At 51.5% G+C, this 9,114-nt stretch overlaps 1 pseudogene; it reads left to right on the plus strand.

The window, feature by feature from the left end:
- The first annotated feature begins 390 nt into the window (after positions 1-390).
- On the plus strand, positions 391-2,542 carry LOC146802371 (kelch repeat and BTB domain-containing protein 7-like; annotated as a pseudogene).
- Positions 2,543-9,114: the final 6,572 nt, after the last annotated feature.

Genomic DNA, 9,114 nt, shown 5'->3' on the forward strand with positions numbered 1-9,114 from the left:
TTTTTCCAAAAAAACCCCAAAATGTTGCTGTATTTTGGCTCTTTTCTGTAACCCCTCCAGGGGAATCCACAAACCCTGAGTACCTTTAGAATCCCCATGATGTTGGAAGAAAAGGACGCAAATTTGGCGTGGCTACCTAATGCGGTCAAAAAGTTACAGGGGCCTAAGCGCGCACTACCCCAAATAGCCAAAAAAAGGCCTGGCACAGGAGGGGGAAAAGGCCTGGCAGTGAAGGGGTTAAAGCACTGGTCTGGCCACAAATCTCCCTTTACCGCCTGTTTGACGCTGTCCCTGTCCCTCCTTCCCTAAAGTAGCAATATTGGGCTACTTTTGGCTACTTTTTGGTTGGCTTTGGGCTAGCAAATGCTAAAAAAAAAAAAATCGAGCAAGTACTGCACAGGATGAGAACGAAGCTCTTGGGTAGATACCCCTCAGGAAGATGTCCTGCCGCTCAGTGTCGAGTTACTTCTCGGGGCCGGAGGAGCTGATAGACGGCGGCCACGCGGCAGCGTTTCTGGCACAACTGAAAAACTTTTACGACTCTCGGCTCCTCTGTGATGTTACGATTGAGGTGCTCGGGGGCATGGCGTGGCCAACAGCCGCCACTCTAACTACGGCCGCAGGTGCGAGCTCTCCCTCAGTGGAAGCGACCGGCCGCCTCTTCTTCTGCAGCCGCGACGTACTGGCGGCCGCATGCCCGTACTTCAAGAGCATGTTCACCTGTGGCCTATACGAGAGCAAGCAGAAGAAGGTGACGCTGCACGACATGGACGCAGAGTCCATGGCCCTTATCATCGACTACTGCTACACCGGCCGCGTCACGGTGAGCGAGGCCAACGTACAGCGCCTTTACGCTGCCGCTGACATGCTGCAGCTGGAGTATGTGCGCCAAGCCTGCGCCGGCTTCCTGACTCGCCATTTGGAGCCAGCCAACTGCGCCGATATTTTACAGTTCGCGGATGCCTTTGACCACGCCGAACTGCGAGCTCAGACCTTGGCTTACGTGGCGCGACTCTTTAGCCAGCTGAGCGGCGGGGAGTTGTGCGAGTTGAGTCTGGCACAGCTACAGGAGGTGTTGCGGCTCGACGACCTGGATGTGGACAGTGAACGGCGCGTGTGTGCAGCCGCCTTACTGTGGCTGGAGGCCGCACCGGCCGAACGTGGACCCTGCGCTGCCGAGGTGCTGAGCTGTGTGCGCTGGCACCACCTGGCCGACGAGGACCGTGTATACCTGGAGGAGTTGCGTGGCCGGCCTTTCGTTCAGCGCTACTGTTTGTCCTACCTGCAGGGTGTGCTGGACGACCGCTATGGGCCTTTCTGTCCGCCAACGCCCTCAGAGCCACAGACCCCACCACAGGAGAGCCCTGCCCGCCGCATCGGAATGCAGGCCAAGGAGATGGTCATCATTATTGGAGACCACCAGGATCCCTTCCGCTGCTGGGATCCTTACTCCGGTAACATCTACACCATGCCGTCGCCGCTAGCCACGGCTGGGCACGGTAAGACAGTGACTTCCTGGACAGTCTGCATCTCGCCACAGCACGATATCTACTTTGCAGCGCAGCCTCTCAAGCATCTGTGGGTCTACAACCCCGTGCGCAACAGCTGGCGGCAGCTGGCAGAAAGGTTGCTTTACCGGAATTACATAAACCTAGCATACCTGCGTGGCCACATCTATATTCCAGGAGGTAGTGACCCTTCGACGGGGTCCTGGCTAAGGGAAGTGGAGTGTTACAGTGTACAGCGTGACCAGTGGGCAATGGTTTCTTCTCTTCCACACTCGATGTATGGAAAATCGGTCACTGTGGGGGACTATCTCTATACGGTCAACCACAAGCGATTACTGTGCTACGATCCTGGCCGGGATCAGTGGGCAAATTGCGCCCCAATGCGGCGCAACGAATTCCGCGAAGCCTGCGTTTTCCAGGACAAGATCTACTGTATCTGCGATCTTCCTGTGTTTAAGGTGTACAGTCCCGCCCGTGGCGCGTGGCGGCGGGTCTGCGACATCCCGTTACTTCGCAAAAAGCACTCCTACCAGATTGTTTGCCACGGTGGGCGGCTTCTGCTCATTACTTGTAACTCACCACTCGGGCAAAGGGATGATGTCACTGGGCTTCATCAGTACGATGCGTCCGTTGATCGTTGGTTAAAGGTGGGTGTCAAGGTAGGATTGCTGTCCTCACATGATCAGGTTATCCTGTCTGCGCGTCTTTACACCTTGCCTTGAGCCAGGACAGAGCATCACGAGCGGAGAAGATGATGTGATCATCGAGCTCCACAATAGGTACTGGGGTAACCCAAAGGACCGTTGGACTGGGGAATAGAACGATCCACACAACAATCTGGTACAACCGGCATAAATCAACATTTGTTGCAAGACAGAAACAATTTCTTGCAGAACAAGCATACACTACTGTTTTAAGCCTCTATGAAGTGTCAAAAAAGAGGGAAATGACAGAGACCTAGAATATGCAAAATGTCACGTATATTCAATTTATAATAAAGTATGTTTGCAGCGTTTTAAATTTTGTTAAATACAGAAGTGCTTCAGAGTGTCATGTATTACAGGGATGTCCGTGTATATGGTATTCAGGAAGAAGGAGCTACATGTCCTTTTGCGGATTAGGTGTATAGTAGGCAAGTCAAAAACGAACAGTAAGTTCTATTAAATGGTCTATTAAGCACATTCTTTGTGAATGTCAAAAATAATTTCACAAATGTTACCTTAAGCAAGGCTATGTTATATCTCCAACTCATACAAGTATTTTCAGTTGCCCATAGCCACCCATTTGCAGCACATGCTGTCCCTTTCTGGGCGTGGATCAGATTTCACACTATATAAATTGAAGTAAATGGGATAGATACTGGGACCCCTTTTTAGGTCGAGCCTGTGCAGTGCATTCGCTGCTGTGAGGCATGGGGTACTCGGGTATGGACTTTCAGCTTCACCCACTCTCTGCCCATCTTTCCTATTAGCTCCTGTTTCTAAATGGTTACTTCTGATTTGTTGACAAGCTTGATAGTCCCTCCTTAGTAACGCCTTGTCTGCATTTGTAACGGGCCATCAGGACTGGACCTTTTACTGTGTCCTTCACTGACTAGCTTACATTAGCCCTTCTGAGAACTCTTTGCTCACTTTATCTAAAGAGCACCGGTGGTACGCCAGCTTTAGCAATGGTGTCCGCTTTTTTATTTATTTGCAGCACAACCTTTAATGTGGCTAAAATATTTTCAGTCTGATGTAAACAGGAAAGCCACTTTTAAGCCAGACAAATTGCACTAAAGCAGCCAGTCTCAACAAACGACAAAACATTCTTGGCAATGAGACTGGAAGAAACCGCAAAGCTTTCGAGCCTTTAAGAGCTATCACCAGCAACAATCTCACAACGCGGTGAAATGCTGCCTACTGCTTTATTATTATTATTTTTTTTTTGGATGCGGGTTGGATCGGCATATGGCAGCTGCTTCTTTTACCATGTGTAAAATTGCATTGTAAACGTGACAATTATATATATATTTCTTTTTTGCTACACGGTGGGCTGACGTTATTTGCATTTCTGCCAGGAATCGGCCTTGAAGCTGGGGAACCGGCTTAGAGTCTCGGCAGGGGCGCTTGACGTCCCGTGATTCTGGGCAAATCACTTAACTCTCCCCGTACCTAAAAAAGGAAAAGCGTTTGCAATGCAATAGGTCTCACATTACTGAAAGTTTGAGCTGTTGGCGTTTCATTATTATTTGCAGCGCCAATGGCTCAAACTTTCAGGAATGCGAGACCTATTGCATTGCAAATGCTTGTTATATTTACCCGGCTAGTTCGATTTAGGTCACGATTATTCCGGATTCTCAAGCTCTCTTCCCCGTTCTGCTACATTCTACACTGGTTTCTCTGTGTTTGTTCCACGCTCTGTCTTCCTCGCTCTCTTACTCCCTGTCTTAGCTGCGTACCCCTCCCTTGCTTACTCGGAATCTCCTTCAATTGGCATGACCAGTTAGGCAGGTAACGCAAATCTATAATAATGATATAATTTAAGCAGATCAAGGTAAAGGAGTTGCTGGTTGACTTGTGATTCGCTTTAGGTGCCAGTTCAAGCCTGTGGATGCTTTTATGTAGGGCATGAAGTAAACAAACACAGTGAGGGTGCCATCTTCCCACCTCTAGCTGGGAAATTACAAGAATGAAACAATCGTGCAGTGCATAGTGAGAACTTGCAACAGATACGGCCTTGAATTCCTAGAGCTGTTTAAACCTTGCTCTAGGACAAGCTGTCCCACAAGCTTCCTGGGGTCTAGCTCAGCGCCAACTGCAAGAATACACAGAGCGAGATGCCAATGGCGATCTTAGGTGTGTTGTTCTTAGAGAACACAGACTCCCTGCTCACTTGCAGATCAGGTGGTGACCTGTGTTACTCTGGAGACAGAAGAATGAACCTCTATTGGTTTCACATCCTTCTGCACTCTGGGGGTACCCGAGAAGGCTTTTCCACTGAAGCACCTTGAGGGCAGTGCAAGGTCGGTGTACCTTCTGCAGATAACAAGAACCAGGGAGCACTCTGGGAACTGTACCGAAGGGCACCTCGAGCTGAACACTGGGACACCCAGACTCCAAAGGGGTGATCAGACTCCAGCAACGGAGTGCGAGAAAGTCCTCAAACTCCAGCATAGGAGGGCCACAGCTGTACTATGCCCAAACGACAAAGAAAGGGGGTGATTAGGCCGAGACATCAGAAGCATGATGCCCATTCTTCCAAGGGGGCGCATACACCAGCAGCGTTGTCGCTTCAACAAGGTGTGCACCAAACTGAAAACTGTGGCTTTCCCCAACGAATGCCATCTGAAACCTGCCTCTACAATGTTTTGAAATACTCTGACGGATGCTTATCTCTTAGTGCCAATATCGGCAACACTCCCCATCCCTCCCACAGCAATAACTTAGAGAAATAATCAGACAAGACACGTTTTTAGTGGAGAAAATTGCTGCAGGTTTATTTGCATAACAGATATGCCAACATGGTGGGTTATCTTACGAGCGATACCAGGGCAACATGGTGGGTTATCTTACGAGTGATCCCAGGGCAAGCAGCCCTTCGCCGTGTCCACCTGATGAGCCAAAATACACCGTGGCTCTAGCCAACCGGTGTTTGTTAGATTTGGGGGAGGGGATAGCCCCTCCCACCGTTGGACAACCAGTCCACCCCCTTACTCGCGCCCCCTCCAGCTAAAGGGGGCGGAGCGTTGCAGGCAACCCCCGGTTGCTCAGGTCCACAACCGCCCGTAGGACTAACGGGGCGCCGTCGCTCCTCCAGGGTCCAACGCAAGGACCTCCCTGGGGATATTTGGCTTTAGCACCCTTACTGTGCTCGTGCAGCGGGTACGCTTCTGTACCTTACAGCCTCTGGATATGTAACTCTGCCTGCAACACAAAATAATAAGTTAGATAAACACCCCCCCCCCCCCTCCCGCCTGTATGCCGGGTAAGCGGTGGGGAGGGAAACGGCGTCCAGGCAGAAGAAGAAAGAGGGCGAACAGTGGGCGGGAGAGGTATAAGTACCTCTCCCTCCAACCCCCTCCTGCCCAGAAGTGACGTTGGCACAGGGGACCCTCGAGGGTCCAAAACGCTGGGAGGCTGACCCGTGAGTGCCGTCCTGTGGCACAAAGGGGGGGCCGCCCTCTTAGGAGGGCCCCCTGCGTGGGCCCGGGGCAGCCCTGCATAGTGCCAATATCGGCAACACTCCCCATCCCTTCCACAGCAATAACTTAGAGAAATAATCAGACAAGACACATTTTTAGTGGAGAAAATTGCTGCAGGTTTATTTGCATAACAGATATGCCAACATGGTGGGTTATCTTACGGGCGATCCAAGGGCAAGCAGCCCCTCGCCGCCTGCCCACCTGATGAGCCAAAATACACCGTGGCCATAGCCAACCGGTGTTTGTTAGATTTGGGGGAGGGGATAGCCCCTCCCACCGGTGGACAACCAGTCCACCCCCTTGCTGACGCCCCCCCAGCTAAAGGGGGCGGAGCGTTGCAGGCAACCCCTGGTTGCTCAGGTCCACAACTGCCCGTAGGACTAACGGGGTGCAATCGCTCCTCCAGGGTCCAACGCGAGGACCTCCCTGGAGATATTTGGCTTTAGCACCCTTACTGTGCTCGTGCAGAGGGTACGCTTCTGTACCTTACAGCCTCTGGATCGCCCTGTAACTCTGCCACAGCACTGGGTGTGGCCACCGTCACCCCAGGGTCCCCCACCAAGGTAGGCATCTTTACCTATATCCTCCTGATTCACCGGCCTCTTCCCGGTACAGGTCCCTGTTCACTCTGGACAGGTGAACCCCTCAAATCAAAACGCCCCGTGTACTCGGCCTGCTAAAACCCCTGCTCTGATGAAGCTAAACCACTTTTGTTCAGTGAATTTTACGCATGGCACTGTTAACTTCCCTGCACAAGGATTCCTGGCCTCCCCTGGCCGGGCTCCTCGCCATACTAAACAAGGGGTTATCCCTGACCCCTTTAACTCATATGCTCCCCAATTAGCTGCTCATCTTACACATGGAGGGCTTCAAATCATACCGCAGTGCCTTCCTTCCCAGGAAAGTCAAGTCATGCCTCCCCTAGTGTATGACCAAAAAGACGGGAGGGGAGAACATCCCCCCCCCCCCCCCACCCCCTCAGCAAATCCGAGGTGGAAAACCCATGCCTCCGTTTATTGGATTCCGCCCGTCACGCCACACACAGGACGTATGGACGGCCCTATCCCAGACCTTGGATCCTGGCAAACTAAAGATCTGCTCAGTTGCTAGCCCCTTTAACAAGCACTGCACACAATATTATACAACTACTCGAGCTTGCACCTAGTTGCACAAAACACTGCGCCCCGTCAACACAGGTGCCTCACAGGGTGCCTTCGAACAACTTAAAGTTTGCCTGTACATAGTACACTTAACCTCTCAATCCGGCCACTCCCCAGGGTGGCCACTGACAGCTGTACCTATAAAACCTAGGGATTCCCATCATCCCACCTGCTAAAGGAATGACTGCAAAAGCACCTGTCAGGTCCCGCCTTGCCTGCCCTAATAAACATGCCCTTGTCTCCCGCAAGCAGGACTATGGACTCAAGGAGTCACATCAGGAGTCAAAAAGCCACTACGCCGGAAGCGAACGTGCCCACCCAACCTACTGATGCTCAAACTGCTTGCTTAACGCTCACCTTGATCAAATAAATGCAAAGTGCCATTGGAGTCCCCTCACAGTTCGAGCTAGCACCTACCCCAGCTGAAGGTATCGAGGCGCCTTACCTGAGCACCTGTCACGTTATCCCAAGACTTACGCCTGGCTCTGAGCTACTGGCTCCTGACTGATTTGACACATGGAGTGCCAGGTGTGACCGCCTCTCAACATTGACAGACACACAACAACAGGCCCTTCCTGTGAACAATTGCAACGCTGGGTTGCTGACTAGATGCATGGCGTTACCCTAGATTGTCTCTAAAAGTATTTCCTACTGTAGGCAGTTGTGTAAATTCTTAACAAACAGCAATGAATGAATGGATCATCAAAGTCAGAGGACATATCAAACCGCTTAGGTCTACCTCGCTGAGAAGGATGGAGCCATGCCCATTGTCGGTATTAGTAAAAGAAGACATTTATTCATGCTCCCAAAGAGAGAAACACTGCCCCCCAAGTGGCCTTCCCACTTTATGGCACCCTGGCAGTACAAACTGATTTAACGTCCAATCGTCCACCCAAAACTGATATACTGTTTTGCCCCACCCAGGGCATCCTGTCCGGTTACCGCCCAGGCAAACGCACCGCAAGGCCAACTGAAGGAAGAGTAAAACAGCTCAGACCTAAAACTGTTCGCAGCGACACATACATAGAGACGGCCAATGTTGCGCCAGACTGGGTTCAGCCTACGCCCACGCCAAGAACAGCAAGGGGTGGATCACCCTGGCCTACTTGCCTGCATACCCATCCGCCCCCAACTATTGCCTCAGAGAAGTAAGGGCATGCCACCAGCCCTGCAGCATTTTGCAAAGTTCCTTTAACTTTCAATCCGGACTGAATGTAAATATGTTCGCCCCCTGGATAACTTGGCGCAGAGTAACATAGCCACCCCACTGAATGGCACATGAATTGTCGACTTCTGAAGGATAAGTTGCTGAGTGTACCTACCAGGTTCTGAACCTGCTACCACGATCCCCCTACAGGATCAGTATGCTCGACTTATCTGTGCATATACCCTTCACTCGTGGGATGTGGCCTAAGTTGTACATAAACTGGGGAATGCAACGCAAACCAATAGAGAAGACGGGTAACAGGCATACTTCCCTTTTTTCAACAAAATGCCCATTAGAAAGCACACCGCAGCAAAGCAGATCCCTTGCAATCAAGATGGTACCCCGGTTCCACCGTGCTGTATGCCTTGTGCACATTACTGACTGTTAGATTTGGGCCCCAAGTAATACTGATTTCTTAGAATTGACTGTGTAATCCACCGCTTCAGATAAATATGCCCCGTCGCACAGCCATGTAGGGGGTATGAGCATTCCCGAACTGCTTACGAGGTTAAGTGGTGCACTACCCCTGATCGGTTTTAGTGACTGAAAACTATAATCATTCTTGTTGAGCCAACGCGAGAAACACTGCCCCCAGGTGGCCTTCACACTTATGGCACCCTAGCAGTACAAAATAGTTTTGCACCCTTACTCCCACAAACTGATGGGCACCCCGTCCTGTTCCAGCCAGGGCGGACGCACCGCCACGCAAACTGAAAGCAGTGCAAGACAAGTTCACAGTGACCCCAGCCCAAAAACGTCCAATGCTGTATTAAAATAGAATCCGCATTCACCAGCGCTACACCACACATGAGCCGCGCGCCAGCCGGATCGGCAAACCCAACACAAAGACGTCTCACATGTCACTGTTTGTTCTCGTCCTTTGATCTGTGGAACACGGCCAAGGCGAGGCAATGCTGGAGCCCCCCCCTCCCCCCTGCTGTCAAAGACGATCCAAGAAAAACATCTGTGCCTGGCCACCGGATGGCACGGAATCAAGCAGCTCGCAAACCTGAGGGCAGCACCTGCCGAGGGGACGCGCGGCACACAGTGGTCAAA

The sequence above is a fragment of the Triturus cristatus genome, chromosome 8 (assembly GCF_964204655.1).
Source record: "Triturus cristatus chromosome 8, aTriCri1.1, whole genome shotgun sequence".
Taxonomy (NCBI): Eukaryota; Metazoa; Chordata; class Amphibia; order Caudata; family Salamandridae; genus Triturus; species Triturus cristatus.